We start from the raw sequence: 17,233 nt of genomic DNA on the forward strand, positions 1-17,233 counted from the left end.
TGCCAGAACAGCTGTAATTTCTTTCATGTCCCTCTCTCCTAGTGGTTCCAGGGTAATTTCTCAAAATTCAGTGGTGTGCTTATTCAGTGTTGTAATGATCCCCTGAGCTTTGTGCTGTGAATATTTCATTTAATTCTTTGTGCCTAATGTCCTTGCAGTAGAGGACTAATCTGTACAACTAAATTTTCTTATATCATATCTCTGTGTAGTCCATCTGGTTATTTACAAACACTGGAAAGTCTCATTTCTTACTGTAATATGGTTTTTTAATTTTTTCCTCCCTTCTCTCTTTCTTAAATGTTTAGCCAACTTTGTCTTTTAATGTTGGTCCTCATTGCATAGTAGCAGTTAGTGAACTTTCAGTTCATCTGTAATAATTGCTCTGTAAGTGAATTGATTTGCTGCTACAGGATTTTAACAAAAGATCAGCAGGACTGAATGTCCTTGTCAAGTGTTCCTCATTCTTGCCTACTTGTCTTCAAGCCTGCTGGTCTTGTTAGAGTGCTACCCTAACCTGGAAAAGAATTTCAAGTGGCTGTTATGAAGGAAGAAGACTAGAAGACTATTTAAATTACCTATTGAAACTTTTTTTTTACGTTTTCCATTTGTAAATTTTCTTTCACTGTGTTGCTTTCTGATTGGCTTCAATTCTAGATGTCTTTTTGCATCAGTGGATAAATTTATTTCTTAAGAAACTGAATTTTAGCTCAGTCTGAATAGACTTCCCTTTCTAGAACTATGAGATATCTTAAAAATTTGAACTTTTCATAGCTCCTTTCTTGGCATGACCAATGACTTAGCTAATTAATTAGCACGTGGCTTTTTATTGAGAGATCTTGTTTGAATTCTGTTTCTGGTTAAATGATTTTTAACGTGACGTTAATTTCTTTGTAAAATAATAATGCTTATACCTTTTTCATAATAACTGTAGGAAAACCTATGATTACACTAGGCACAGGAAGGTGTTTTCAATAAAACAAAGTGTCCTTCCAGTTCCATGCTTTGATGTAGGGTCCTCACTCCTCCCATCTCCATTGTTCAGTGTATGTATCACTTAGGATAAGCTAAGCTATGCTAAAGTAACAGGCAAACACCAAATCTCAGCAGCTTAGAACAATCAAGATTTATTTCTTATTCATGCTACTCTTCATCATGCACAGTTGGGGCTTTATTCCATGTGCTTCTCATTCAGAAATCTAGATGAGGGGGCTCTATCATCTGGAATGTCACGAGTCACTGTAGCAGGAGAAGGGAAGACAGAGAATCATGCCCCAGCTCTTAAATAATTCTGGCCAAAAGTGACACACATCACTTTCACTGATGTTTTATTAACTGTAGCTAGTCACTCAGTTAGCCATGCCTAATCCAAGAAGGCAGATTTCTGTGTGCCCAGAGAAGGAAGGAAGACTACATGTATTGATGAATATCAATCATTAAATATTTTCTAGTTTTCCTTTCTGAGTCCAAATAAAATCTCCTTTTATTAGCATTTGTATACCCTTGATATTATAGTTATTTTGAATTGTAATTGACACAAAATGAAGTGGGAGTGGATAACACTGCTTTTTATATTCTTTCTTGAGACTACCTGAGAGGATACAAGGTGGATGCTTGGTCCTTTTAAATATCTTTTTTTTCCCCCTTAATCACATAAATAATACATTGAAGATACATATGCAAATACCTCAGTATGTTTGAGCCCTCACCTTACATGGTACTTTTTATTTATAGGATTATTTTCAAGGAAGCTCCGTCTACCAGTCAAAATGTATTAGATAGAAATTCCAATTTTGCCTTCGTTAACTCAATGAACAATTAAAGGATCTAATTCAAACTTTGTAAGAATATTTTATTTTTTTTCCAAATTATTACATACTCAGGTATACTCTTGAATCTCTCATTCAACAAGTCCCCAAACTTTGCCCATGAAACCTTTCTTATCTTTTCTTTATATCCCATCATTCGAATTTACAACATGCCAATCTTTTTGTATTTTATTTACATATTTAATTTCTCTTCTGTTTTGCTCCAATTCAAATTCTCCATAGCAACAACAAGGAAACTCCTGTAACTAGCCAATCTATTAATTCGGGTAAGTTAGGCTATGTCCTATGGTAATAGAGCATTTGATACCTGATACCTCAATGGCTTAAAAAAAGCTTATTTCTTGCTCATGCAAAGTCTAATGCAAGTTGGGTAGCTTCCCCCCAAGCACTGACTCAGAGGTCCATGTTTCTTCCATCAAGGAGTTCTTGAAACCTTATACTTCCAAATTCATCCTCAGATGGGTGGACATTGAGAAGGCAGGAAAGAGAGCCAAGTTGTTCAAGAGAAATTTTAGGGGCCTGATCCATAGTGGTATATGTGACTTCTTTCCACATTCTATTGGCCAGAATGATCTCATGGTTCCAACCTAATGCAAAAGAGGCTGGGAAATGTGGTCTCCTGCGTGTCAAGAAAGGGAGAGGAACTGGAGAGATGAGTAAGGATCTATCCAGTCTAGCTCAAAGCAAGCAGGTGAAAGTCTTCCTTTCCTTTTCCCCAAAATAGTTATTGACAATTAATATGGTCTCTAGGTTTATTTCTAATTTTTTATATTTCACGATTCTAAGACATTACATATGTTTTTTCCTGGAGTCTTATTACAAGATAAATCATTAGTAAGGTTTTGTGTTTTGGGTAAGCGTAAAGAGGATTTATACCAAGTCTAAAACTCATTAGACAAATTCTAATTCAACTGTAGATTATTTTGGAGTTACCATTGCATTAATAAGTACTCTTTTTGTCCATGGGCAGAAACGCAGTAGTAATTTTGCTTTAGCAAAAAAAGAAAAGTGCCGAGGCTCAAAGCTTTAGGCAAGGCTGGATCCTGGGGCTTATCTAAGATCATTAAGCCTCTATCTCTATTTTTGTTTTTTACCATGTCTCTGTGGTTTGGTCCCTAGTGGCCCAAGATTCAGATTCTACCATCTTGGAAGCCACAGTGAAAAGAGAGTATATTTCTCATTAGACATAACAGAAAATTCCTGGGGAGTATTCTGCTCAGGTTGGATCATGTACTCATCCTTGAGCCAACCACAGTAGACCACAAGGTGGAATTCTGTGATTGAGATGGCCTAGGTCCCATGTTCATCCGTTTGGGCAGGAAAAGAGTGAAAACAGCCTTATGTGGATCACATGAAACAGATTCCTCATAGGAAAGAATGCTCCTTTTGCTAGAAAAGGAGAAGATGCTAAGCTGGCAAAAATAACAGATATTTACCTCACATATAAAAAGCAACCTGTTGATCTCAGGCTTGCAATCAATGGCTGAATTTCATCCAAGCCTTTCTTTGCATAGTGAGTAGAAGAAGTACTGACTTTACTTTTATCATTTACAGTGTTTTTTTTTTGTTGTTGTTTTTTACTGTATATGTTAGTTAACTAAATTGAATAAAATAAATTTCTGTTATGATGATTTAGTCTCAGTAATAGCCAAGAAATATTTCTGGAAAGAAGTACCTAGCACCTGTGTGGGCGCTATTATTGAATGTTTTGTTTAAAGTTTTGGCAATTTGAGTGTAAGAATGTCACAAGTGGCCATTAGTAAGCCATACTGTATTCATATTCTGCACGAGTAACACTCACCTTAACTGTAACTGGAGAGAGCTGGCCTTGCCAGTGAATTATTAAGACAGCCTGTCTTCTTCAATTGAAAATGAACACATTTCAAATCAGAATGTTAATGACATGTTAATGACAAATTTCATATTGAACTGTAGTTCCCATAATCCCCACGCATTGTGGGAGGGATGTGGTGGGAGGTCATTGAATCCTGGGGGCAGTTACCTCCATACTGCTCTCTTGATAGTGAGTGAATTCTCATGAGATCTGATGGTTTTATAAAGGGCTTTCCCACCCACTTTGCTCTGCTCTTTTCCTTGCTGCTGCCATGTAAAGAAGGGCATGCTTGCAAACCCTTCCACCATGATTGTAAGTTTTTTGAGGCCTCCTTAGCCATGGTGAACTGTGAGTCAATTAAACCTCTTCACTTTATAAACTACCCAGTCTCAGGTATGTTTTTATTAGCAGTGTGAGAATGGACTAATAGAGTAAATTGGTACTGCAGAGAGTGGGGTGCTGCTATAAAAATACCAAAAAATGTGGAAGTGGCTTTGGAACTGGTTAACAGGCAGAGATTGGAACCAGTTGGAGGTCTCAGAAGAAGACAGGAAAATGTGGAAAAGTTTAGAACTTCCTAGAGGCTTGCAGGCTCAAAAGATAGGAAGTTGTGAGAAAGTTTGGACCTTCCTAGAGATTTATTGAATGGCTTTGACAAAAGTGCTGATAGTGATATGAACAATGAAGGCCAGGCTGAGGTGGTCTCAGATGGAGATGAGGAACTTATTGGGAACTGGAGCAAAGGTGACTCTTGTTATGCTTTAGCACAGAGGCTGGTGGCATTTTGCCACTGCCCTAGAGATCTGTGGAACTTTGAACTTAAGAGAGATGATTTAGGGTATTTGGCAGAAGAAATTTCTAAGCAGCAAAGTGTTCAAGAGGAAGCAGATCATAAAACTTTGAAAAATTTGCATCCTAATGATGCAATATAAAAGAAAATCTCAGCTGAGCATGGTAGCTCATGCCTATAATCTCAGCACTTTGGAAGGGTGGATCACTGAGGTCAGGAGTTTGAGACCAGCCTGAACATCGTGGTGAAACTCTGCCTCTACTAATAATACAAAAAACTAGCTAGGCATGGTGGCAGCTGCCTGTAATTGCAGCTACTCAGGAGGCTGAGGCAGGAGAATCACTTGAACCCTGGAGGCAGAGGTTGAAATGAGCCAAGATCACGCCATTGCATTCCAGCCTGGGCAACAGAGCAAGACTCCATCTTAAAAAAAAAAAAAGAAAGAAAATCTCACTTTCTGGGGAGATATGCAAGCCTGCTGCAGAAATTGGTGTAAGTAACAAGGAGTAGAATGAATGTTAATCTCCAAGACAATGGGAAAAATGTCTCTGGAGCATACCAGAGACCATTCTGGTAGACCCTCCCATCACAGGCCAGGAGGTCTAGAAGGAAAAAAAAATGGCTTTGAGGGCTGAGGCCACATCCCCCTTGCTGTACCAGCCATGGCTAAAAGGCCTGAAGCTTAGGCCAAGGCTTCAGAGGGTGCAAGACCCAAGTCTTGTCAGGTTCTATGTGGTGGTGAGCCTGCAGGTACACAGATATCAAGAATTGAGGTTTGGGAACCTCCACCTAGATTTCAGAGATGTATGATTATGCCTAGATGTCCAGGCCAAAGTTGTCTGCAGTAAGAGCCCTCATGGAGAAACTTGCTAGGGCAGTGTGGAAGGAAAATGTGGGGTTGAAGCCCTCACACATAATCCCCACTGGGGCACTGCCTAGTGGAGCTGTGAGAAGAGAGCCATCATTTTCCAGACTCCAGAATGGCAGATCCACCAACATCTTGCCCTGTGCACCTGGAAAAGCCACAGACACTCGATGCCAGCTCAGGAAAGCATCCAGAAAGGGGGGCTGTACCCTGAAAAACCACAGGGACAGAGCTGCCCAAGGCCATGGGAACTCATCTTTTGCATTAGTTTTTCCTGGATTTGGGCCAATTTCCCCCATTCAAAATGGGTGTATTTACCCAATCCCTGTACCCCCACATTGTATCCAGGAAGTAACTAACTTGCTTTTGATTTTATGGGCTCATAGGCAGAAGGGACTTGTTTTGTCTCAAATGAGATTTTGGACTTGGGCAAATGAGATTTTGGACTTGGGCTTAATGCTGGAATGAGTTAACACTTTAGAAGACTATTGGAAGAGCATGATTGCATTTTGAATTGTGAGGACATGAGATTTGGGAGGGGCCAGAGACAGAATGATATGGTTTGGCTGTGTCCCCATGCAAATCTCAACCTGTAGTTCCCATAATCCCCACATATCATGAGAGGGACCCTACAGGAGGTAATTGAATCATGAAGGCAGTTACCTCCATGCTTTTCTCATGATAGTGAGTTCTCACAAGATCTGCTGGTTTTATAAAGGGCCTTTCCCCCACCTCAACCTGCTCTTCTCCTTGCTGCCACCATGTGAAGAAGGATGTGTTTGCTTCCCCCTCCACCATAATTGTAAGTTTCCTGAGGCCTCCCCAGCCATGTGGAACTGTGAGTCAATTAAAACTATTTCCTTCATGCATTACCCAGTCTTGGGTACATCTTTATTAGCAGTGTGAGAACAGACTAATATAGTTAAGGAGGGGGAAATGAGCATAGAACCCTCTGGTAGAGTTACTTTTAACACTTTTAGGGAAATTAAAAAAATGTTCCAAAGAGTTGATGAAACTAATAGGACTTTTCTTTGAAAAATGCATATACATAGAAGTTAGTTACAACTTTGAAGGATTCTAGACCCCAATGTCATTCCTGAAGGTCCATAAGTTCTAGCTTACAAGACTGAGCTACATAACAGAAAGATAAAAGAAAGACTAATGTGTTAAGAATAGGTTGGGACAATGCAGAAGAGGCACTTTTTTGGTTTATCTACTTTAAAGTAGGGCTAGAGAAGTTTTACATTTAAGCCCAGGAAACTTAAGTTTAATATGAGTGTTTATTTGGCCAAAAGCTCAAAAGGCCATGTGTCAACCAAGGTGACACTTTCTACACAGAAGGCTCATTTCATAGTAAAATAGCAAACCCATTTGATGGATTTTAAAAGAGTATAACTCTTTGGATTTCCTTCTACCTGGAGGAGAGATCTATGTCCTTTGGAATGTAGACAGGCTCCATGACTGTTTTGACTGAAGGCTACAGCAAAAATGATGTTCAAATTTCAGGTCTGGGCCTAAGAGATTGATAGTTTCAATTCCCTTTTTCTTGGAACACTCTTGAAAGTCAGCTGCTCTGTAAGATACCTTACTACCTTAAGACCACCATGCTGTGAGAAGCCCAATGCATTTGGGGAACCCCTATAGGATTTGATGCCATGTGGAGAGAGAGAGGCTGAAAAGCACCAAAGCATCAAATATGTGAGTGAAGAAGCCATCTTCTATGTTGGTATTCTCCTGCTGCTCCAGGTGACATGAGGATGTGAGACAAGCTACCCTACTGAACACTTTCATTATTCATGACCCACAATAGTATGAACCAAATAAAACTGCAGTATAAAGCTGCTATGTTTTATGCAATAACAGTGATATAGTTCGACTGTGTCCCCACCCAAATTTCATCTTGAATTGTAGCTCCCATAATTCCCATGTGTTATGGGAGGGACCTGGTGGGAGATAATTGAATCAGGGGGGCAATTTCCCTCATACTGTTCCTGTGATAGTGAGTAAGTCTCATGAGATCTGATGGTTTTATAAGAGGTGTCCCCTCTTGCTTGGCTCTCATTATTCTTTCTCTTACCTGCCACCATGTAAGACATACATTTTACCTTCTGCCATGATTTTGAGACCTCCCTAGCCACATGGAACTGTGAGTCCGTTAAGCCTCTTTTTCTTTATAAATTGCCCAGTCTCAGATATGTCTTCATCAGGAGTGTGAAAATGGACTCATGTAGTCAATTGGTACTGAGAGTGGGGCACTGCTGTAAAGATTTCCAAAAATTTGGAAGTGACTTTGGAGCTGGGTAGAAGGCATAGGTTGGAATGGTTGGGAGAGCTCAGAAAAATACCAGATGTGGGAAAGTTTGAATCTTCCTAGAGGCTTGTTGAATGGCTTTGACCAAATGCTGCTCATCTCAGAGGAAGATGAGGAACTTGATGGGAACTAGAATAAATGTGACTCTTGCTATGTTTTAGAAAACAGACTGGTGGAATTTTACCCTTGCCCCAGAGATCTGTGGAACTTTGAACTTGAGGGAGATGACATAGGGTATGTGGCAGAAGAAATTTCTAAGTAGCAAAGCATTCAAGATGTGACTTTGGTACTCTTAAAAACATTCAGCTCTAAAAGGGAAACGGAGCATAAAAGTTCAGAAAATTTGCAGGCTGATGATGCAATAGAAAAGAAAGACCTATTTCTGAGGGGAAATTCAAGCCAGCTGCAGAAATTTGCATAAGTAATGAGGAGCCAAATGTTAATCATCAAGACAATGGAGAAAATGTCTCCAGGGCATGGCAGAGACTCTCAAGGCAGCCCTTTCTATCACAGGCCAGAAGTCCTAGGAGGAAAAATCGGTCTTGTGGGCTGGGTACAGGGCCCCCCTGCTATGTGCAGCTTAGGTGCTTGGTGCCCTGCATCTCAGCTACTCTAGCTATGACAAAAAGGGGCCAAGGTACAGCTTGGACTGTGGCTTCAGAGGGTGCAAGCCTCAAGCCCAGGGAGTTTCCACATGGTGTTGAGCCTGTGGGTCCATAGAAGTCAAGAATTGAGGTTTGGGAACCTCTGCCTCGATTTCAGAGGATGTATGGAAATGCCTGGATGCCCAGGTACAAGTCTGCTTTAGGGGCAGAGCCTTCGTGGAGAATCTCTGCTAGGGCAGTGTGTAAGGGAAATTTGGGGTTGAAGCCCCCACGCAGAATTCCCTCTGGGGCACTGCCTAGTGAAGTTGTGAAAAGAAGGCCACTGTCCGCCACACCCCAGAATAGTAGATTCATTGACAGCTTGTATTATGTGCCTGCAAAAGCCGCAGACACTTAACACTAGCCCATGAAAGCAGCTGGGAGGGAAGCTATACCCTGCAAAGCCACAGAGGCAGAGCTGCCCAAGGCTGTGAGAGCCCACCTCTTGCATCAGCGTGCCATGGATGTAAGATATGGAGTCAAAGGAGATCATTTTGGAGCTTTAAGATTTGACTGCCCCACTACAATTTGGACTTGCATGGTGACTTTAGCCCCTTAGTTTTGGCCAATTTCTCCCATTTGGAATGGGTGCATTTATCCAATTCCTGTACCCCCATTGTATCTAGGAAGTAACTAACTTCCTTTTGATTTTACAGGCTTATAGGTGGAAGGGACTTGTCTTGTTTCAGATGAGACTTTGGACTGTGGACTTTTGAGTTAATGCTGAAATGAGTTAAGACTTTGGGGGACTGTTGGGAAGACATGACTGGTTTTGCAATGTGAGGACATGAAATTTGGGAGGGGCCAGAAGTGGAATGATATGGTTTAACTATGTCCCCACCCAAATCTCATCTTGGATTGTAGCTCTCATAATTCCTACATGTTGTGTGAGGGACTCGTGGGTGAGATTTGAATCATGTGGTCAGTTTTTCCCCATACTGCTCACGGTAGTGAATAAATCTCAGAAGATCTGATGGTTTTATAAGAGGTTCCAACCCCTTTTGCTTGGCTCTCATCATTCTCTCTCTTGTCTGCCTCCATGTAAGATATGCCTTTTACCTTCCACCATGACTTTGAGGTCTCCCCAGCCATGTGGAACTGTAAGTCCATTAAACCTCTGTTTTTTTTTTTAAATAAATTACCCAGTCTCAGGTATGTATTTATCAGCAGCATGAAAATGGACTACTACAAATAGAAAACTAAAACAACCCAAATCACAGTGGTATGCCTATAAATAGATTTATGCATATTCATATTTTATTCTATTATAAATGTAAAGAAGAAATGTTGGAACTGTTTTGATCACTGAACATTTTGGTTTTGCATAGTAAAGGAACAAAGTCATTGTTTCTTGGAAACATACTAATCTAAGCAACTAAACTCTGATCATGTCCAATGAGTGGTCATTAGTCTCAACACTTCCCTCTCTAAAATGATTCCAGCTGTGTCATCCCCACATAAAGAGGACAGCACTCCCTGCTATGTTGTGATTTGTTCAATTGGATTCATTAATCTTTATTTAGGGCTCACTGTGCTTGACACTGTGATGAACATAAAACCCAGTGAACTGTTCTGTTTTCAAAGGATTTCTCTAATATGGTTAAAATAAAACATATAAGCCTAATGCAGTTAAAGGGTAATACTTCACAAAACAAACAACTTTTAAAATATGTAAGATGTCCATAAAATGGAGACAATGGGTGGCATAGCAATAATAAAATTAATGGTTATTATATTTTACATGAATTATATATTATACTTTATATATGAATTATAAAATAATATTTGAGTGGGGAGCAGCCATGAGATGAGATTTGAAGTTACGATTGAAGTAGGCACAATGAGTTTTCCAGCTAGAACACTGTGAAAGAAATATTGACTTTGGTGGACATTTTCATACTTATTTATAGATAAAGTTTATTATATTTTTAAAATCATATTTCTTCTAAAACAGCTTCTATTTGACATGAAAAATGTAGCTAATTCCCCTCTTGAAATTTCTAATGACTTGGTGGCTATTTTATTTCCATCAGTCTTAACATATTCTACTTAGGCTTACCTGACTTGTAGAAACTTTAGAATATTATACAAATTAATGCTTTATTTTCAGCTCTCAACTATCATCTCCTCTTTTTATCCCTTAATTCAACAAGTGTTTAATGAGCATGTATTCGGCACTGGCTGGTTATATGCCTCCCTTTCACTGTGCTTGTGTATATCAACTCTAAATTAAATTTATTTTTAAAAAAAGTATTTATGGTAAGCATACACATTAAATATAGCATCTCTAAAGTTTTTTCTAAATACAATGTTGCCTTTTCTTACTACTCATAACCCAGGGCAATCTCAGGCAAACTCCTAAGTCTTGAGACCTCTTTGGGCATTAGTTCCTTCATTTGACAAAGGAGAACATGGATAAGTCCTAAAATTGCTTCTTGATTAAGCATGCAATGGTTTGTTTTCGAAGAACATACTGTAAATCGAATTTGGGGAAATCAAATAATAATTTAAACCCAGTACATAATTTATTCTAGGAGAACTCTGTTGTAAATTTTATTGTGAAGTGAATATTCTGTATTGTCAAAAAATAGTTTTTAATTTTATCTTTTTTTTGGGTAAGGGCAGAAAATGGTGATGATGAATCTAACTGGTGAAGTAGAAAAGTTGTTGACAGAAACTAAGTCACAGGGAGAACAGTCATCAGAATTTGGCATAAAGTTTTAATTAGATAATAGCCAAGGTGACTTTGTTAATAATTTATCCAAAAAAAAGTTTTACTGATACTTACCATGTTCAAAACATTGAATAAAGAGCTGGGGCAAATAAGAGCTCAGGAAGCTTATATTCCAAGTAGGAACACGGATATTAAGGAAAGAACAGGCAGTGGAAATTTTTGAGGAATGAATGAGGAAGGATTATTTTGTGGGAACAAAAAGAATAGTGTGACTGGAGCACTGGAGCAGGATGAAGCTGAAGGCGTAGGCAGGAGCAAATCATGCAGTCTCGTAGGTCACGTGAAAGATACTGGGTTTGATCTACAAGAAATGGAAAAAGGTGAAGGAATTTTAACAAGGAAGAGGCATAATCATACATGTATCTGTTAAAAAAGAATACTATCGCTTTATGTGCAAATGAATGGAGGAGGATGAGAACAGGTAGAGTATCAGTTAAAAGACCATAGCAGAGGACCTGGTAGGCTAGAGTATGGTAGGGAAGAAGACATACAGAGTCATGGCCTTGAGGATGAGTTTGGGAGTATTGGAATAATGAAGTTTACATCTCCAGTGCCTGAAATGAGGATCAGTCACGACCACCCAAGTCAGGAGCCAGCCCTACTTATGAGGGCGAGAAGGCAGCAGAGCCTGGGGACAGGCTCCTAGACACCTTCTGGATCAGATACTTCCTCTAGAAATGAGGGCGTTCTCTCGAACTCCTGACCTCAAATGATCCGCCTGCCTCGGCATCCTTAAGTGCTGGATTTACAGGCGTAAGCCACCGCATGCGGCCTCATTTTTTTATTTTGTTTTATTTTTTTGAGACAGAGTTTCGCTCTTGTCGCCCAGGCTGGAGTGCAGTGGCGCGATCTCAGCTCACTGCAACCTCCACCTCCCGGGTTTAAGCTATTTTCCTGCCTTAGCCTCCCGAATAGCTGGGACTACAGGCGTTTGCCACCATGGCTGGCTTTTTTTACTTTTTAATTTTTTTGTTTGTTTGTTTTTAGTAGAGACGGGGTTTCATCGTGATAGCCAGGATCGTCTCTATCTCTTGAGATGGTGATCCACCCGCCTCGGCCTCCCAAAGTGCTAGAATTACAGGTGTAAGCCACTGCGCTCCACCTGAAGGAAACTTTTGCAGTGCTTGTAGGCAGGTCGGCCACTAGCGCTTCTTATTGGCTAATGTGGGCAAAACTACACATCTATTGGCTAAAAGCTCCGTCTATTTGAGGCTGCCTGCTGGGTCCCTTCTTTCTGTGTTGCCAGGAAACAAATTCTTCGCCTAGTAACAGCTGATAACATTTCCCATTGGTCACCGTTTCCGGAAGCCCGGCTGGGAAACCGGCCAATCTCAAGGCGGGAACTGGGACTAGGGCTCCGTCCGGGCTTTTTTCCGTCAGCCAGCTGGAGTCGTGGGCGCCCACACTGGAGCTAAGGTAGTTTTCCGATCTCTAATCTGTAGTGTCTCGGGATTAAAGTTTAAAATGGGGGTTTTTAAGCCCACTTGATAAAACACCCTTTTATTTTTAGGCAGCTGTTTTGTTGCAGAAAACAGCCTCGAGGGGAGGGAGTGACTGGTGGATTGAGGTTTATTAAATAAAATAAATTCCCGTTTTATATTATGTTTACAATAAAGCACCCCAACCTTTAAAAAAAGAAAAAAGAAAGAAAGAAAGCAAAGAGATGAGGGAGTTCAGGTCTAGGCAGGATGTGACTTTTCCAAGCCTCACAAATGATACAAGGCAAAGCTAGGTCCAAAACTTGAATTCAACAAACTGTTTTGCTCACCATAGACTGTTAGTGCTTTTGGAACACTTCCCACCTTACCTGATCCTCCTCCTGCATAAAATTGAGATTACAGTACATATCCGGGATACACATGGCCAACCCAAGTTACTCTTCCTTCTACTATGTAACTTTTAAGTCAATCACTTTTCAGATCTACAGCTTATTTAGGAGAATTAACCCAGCAAATATTTCCAGTAAGTCATATTTGGAGTCAGCTGGTTGCTAGGTAAAGCCAAAACAAATTGTTTTTCTGTGTAAGAAGATGACATTTCTCCCCACTGTGGTAAGATACTTTTTATTGCATTACCATGCCATACATTGCTGTGAGTAGGTAGTCTCACAGTAAAGACAAAGAAAAAATGATTTATATTGATTGTTTAGAAATAAGAAAGCAATAACTCTTTAAAGCAAAGAACTGAATATAATGAAACAAAGAATATGCTGGGAGATAATGTAAAATGAAAAGGGAGACTTTGTCCTCCAAATTTTTATTTTAAGTCAAGGGAGTCCATGGGCAGATTTGTTACATGTGTGTTGTTGGGGCTTGGTGTACAAATTATTTCATCACACGGGCAATGGTGATCAGGTACCAACTTTTTTTGGTACCCTATAGGTAGTTTTTCAATCCTCACCCTCCTCCCATCCTCCACCTTAAAATATGTGTTCTTCACTTCTTTGTGTCCATGTGTACTCAATGTTTAGCTCCCACTTATAAGGGAGAACATGGGGTATTTGGTTTTATGTTACTGCATTAATTTGCTTAGGATAATGTCCTCCAGCTGCATCCATGTTGCTGCAAAGAACATGAGCTCATTTTTAGTGGCTACGTAATGTACCATGTTGTATATGTACCACATTTTCTTTTTCCAATCCTCTGTTGGTGGACATCAGGGCATCAAGGTTGATTCTATGTCTTTGCTACTGTGACTAGTGCTGCAATAAACATACACATGCATGTGTCCTTATGGTAGAATGATTCATATTTCTTTGAGTATGTACCCAGTAATGAGATTTCTGGGTTGAATGGTAGTTCTGTTTTAAGTTCTTTGAGAAGTTTCCAAAGTTCTTTCCACAGTGCTGAACTATTTACATTCCCACGAGCAGTGTATAAGTATTCCCTTTTCTCCACAACCTCACCAGCATCTGTTATTTTTTGACTTCTTGATAATAGCCATTCTGACTGGTGGGAGTTGGTATCTCACTGTAGTTTAATTTGCATTTCTCTAAAGATTAGTGATGTTGAGCATTTTTTCATATGCTTGTTGGCCGTGTGTATATCTTCTTTTGAAAAGTGTTTGTTCATGTCCTTTGTCCACTTTTTAACAAGGTTGTTTGCTTTTTGTTTGTAAATGCATTTAAGTTCCTTATAAATTTTTAATATTAAACCTTTGCTGGATGCATGCTATGCAATCATTTTCTCCCATTCTGTAGGCTGTCTGCTTAATTTGTTGATAAGTTTCTTTTGCTGTGAAGAAACTCTGTAGTTTAATTAGGTCCAGCTTGACAATTTTGGTTTTTGTTGCAATTTGTTTTTGGAGTTTTTGTCATGAAATCTTTTCCAGGGCCGATGTCCAGAGTTATATGTCCTCTGTTTTCTTCTAAGGTTTTTTTAGAGTTTTAGACTTTACATTTAAGATTTTAATTCATCTTGAGTTGATTTTTGCATATGGTGAAAGGAAGGGGTCCAGTTTCAATCTTCTGCATAAGGCTAGCTGGTTATCCCAGCACCATTTATTGAATAGAGAATCCTTTCCCCATTGCTTGTTATTGTCGGTTTTGTCAAAGATCAGGTTCACAGGTGTGTGGCTTTATTTCCGGGCTCTATTTTGTTCTGTTGACCAATGTACCTACTTTTGTATCAGTATCATGTTGTTTGGGTTATTGTAGCCTTGGAGTATACTTAGAAGTAGAGTAATGGATGCCTCCAGCTTTGTTCCTTTTGCTTAGGATTGTCTTGGCTGCTCGGCCTCTCTTTTGGTTCTGTATGAATTTTAGAATATTATTTTCTAATTCTGTGAAAAGTGTCATTGGTAATTTGATATAAATAGCATTGAATCTATAAATTGCTTCACACAGTATGGCCATTTTGACAATATTGATCTTCTTCTCCATAATCACAGAATGTTTTACCATTTGTTTGTATCATCTCTTATTCCTGAAAAGGAAGATTTAACTCTGGTATAGTTTCTTACCGAAAGTGGTACATTAAATTACACAGAGTACAGCTCTAAAATAAATAAGTGAATTTAAAAAATATATAGAAGTCATTGTGGAAGAACTAATTTATTCCTTTTAAAGTTAATGATCATAGATGGTATTTATATACAGGGGGTGGTTAGATGTTTAGACTAGTGCAATTTTATGCCTTCTCATTGCCAGATAATAATTCCAGACATCATATGCCTCTTTTTTGTTTCAGAATTCCTACATACATTGAGTGTATTGGTTGAGATAAGATATCATAACTAAAATGATTCTATTGACCAACTTAGGCCATTTACCCTTAGAACTGAATTTCAAGTAAAGAGATAGAAAATATTTATTTCACTAATTAAGGATACTGTTCCAATGACCTGGGAATTTTATTTAAAGGTTTGCTTCTGTTTATTTTACATGACAATTATAGTAATACAATATAAAGATATAAAGGCATCTGTCTCCATGTGGAATGGAAGCATTGGGCAATGGATGTGGATTGGATGAGGAGCCAAGCGCCAGGCTCTAGTCCCATCTCTGACTTAGGAGCTGTGAGACCTTGGTGAATTTCCTTAATCAGGCTGAATTTCAGTTACTTCTTTTAAAAATATTAAAATCTATTTAAAAACTATTTTAAAAACTCAAAAAAATGTTTGTTGCCTGTCCAATTTATAGTGTGGTGAGAGGCAAATTAATAGTCTTTTTCAACTCAAGAGAAAATACTATTAAAATGGTAAATGCTTTAGAAACATAGATATTAATGTTAAGGGTAAAGGTAATGTAGGTTTTCTTGAGGGTCAAAATATATTATTTGTAAATGGCTTTAAAGTGATCAGAGATGCTATAAACATAAACTATAGTTATAGGTCTGGTAAATATAAATGCTGAGTTAAAAAGTCCCCAAATGGTGTGAAATTCCTGTGTGGCAGTGGAAAAGGAGATGGAGGCAATAAGGAAAACAATGTGAAATATATAGAGACACCATGCCTATGGGGACTTCTGGGAGCAAAACAAAATTGCCCCAAATGGTCCAGTACCACTGCTGATCTATTGCTGTTCAGTTATGAGTTACTAAATGGCAGTTACACTAATGTAATGGCATGTAATTTTTTAAATAGATGAATAATAATTGTATATATTTAAGGGAGATAATATGATGTTTTGATATGTGTATATATTGTGGAATTATTAACTCAAGCTAATTAACATATCCATCACCTCACATACTCACATATACTCAGTTGTTTTGTTGTGAGAGCATTTAAAATATGCTCTTTTAACAATTTTGAAATATATAATACATTATTATTAACTATAGTCACCATGCTGTGCAATAGACCAGTAAAACTTATTCCTCTTATCTAATGGAAATTTTGTATTCTTTGAACAACCCCTTTTTCCCCATAGTCAGGCCCTGGCAAACATCTTTCTACTCTGCATGTATAGGTTTGACTTCTTTTTTTATATTCTAGATATGAGTGCTATCTTGCAGCAATTGTGTTGCTGTACCTAGCTTATTTCACTTTAGCACAATGCCCTTCAGGTTCATCACATTGTTGCAAATGACAAGATTTCTTTATTCATTAAGGCTGAATAATATATATAAACACACACTACATTTTCCTATTCCACTCATCCATTGATAGACACTAAGATTGATTTCATATCTTGGCTATTGGGATAATGCTTCAGTGAACATTGGGGTGGAGATATCTCTTTGACATACTAATTTCAGTTCCTTTGGATATACACACAGAAGTGGGATTGCTGGATCATGTGGTACATCTATTTTTACTTTACTAAGGACCTCCATACTGTTTTCCATAACGTCCATACCCATTTTTCATTTCCACCGACAGTATAAAAGGGCTCCCTTTTGTTCTCATCCTTGAAAACACTTGTTATCACTTGTCTTTTTGTAATAGACATTCTAACAGAAGGGTGGTAAAATTTCATTGTAGTTTTGATTTGCATTTTCCTGGTAATTAATGACCTTGACCATTTTTTGATATACCTGTTGGCTATTTGTATATCTTCTTTTGAGAAATATCTCTTCTGGTCCTTTGCTCATGTTTTAATCAGGTTATTTATTTTCTTGCAGTTGAGTTGCTTGAATTCCATATACATTTTGGATAGTAACGCTTGTCAGATGCATGGTTCACAGTATTTTCTCCCATTCTGTAGGTTGTCTCTTTTTTGTCCTTTGCCTTGCAGAAACTTTTTAATTCGATGCAATTTTATTTGTCTAGTTTTGCTTTTGTTGCC

Source organism: Cebus imitator, unplaced genomic scaffold (genome assembly GCF_001604975.1).
Source record: "Cebus imitator isolate Cc_AM_T3 unplaced genomic scaffold, Cebus_imitator-1.0 Scaffold433, whole genome shotgun sequence".
In the NCBI taxonomy this organism is placed as follows: domain Eukaryota; kingdom Metazoa; phylum Chordata; class Mammalia; order Primates; family Cebidae; genus Cebus; species Cebus imitator.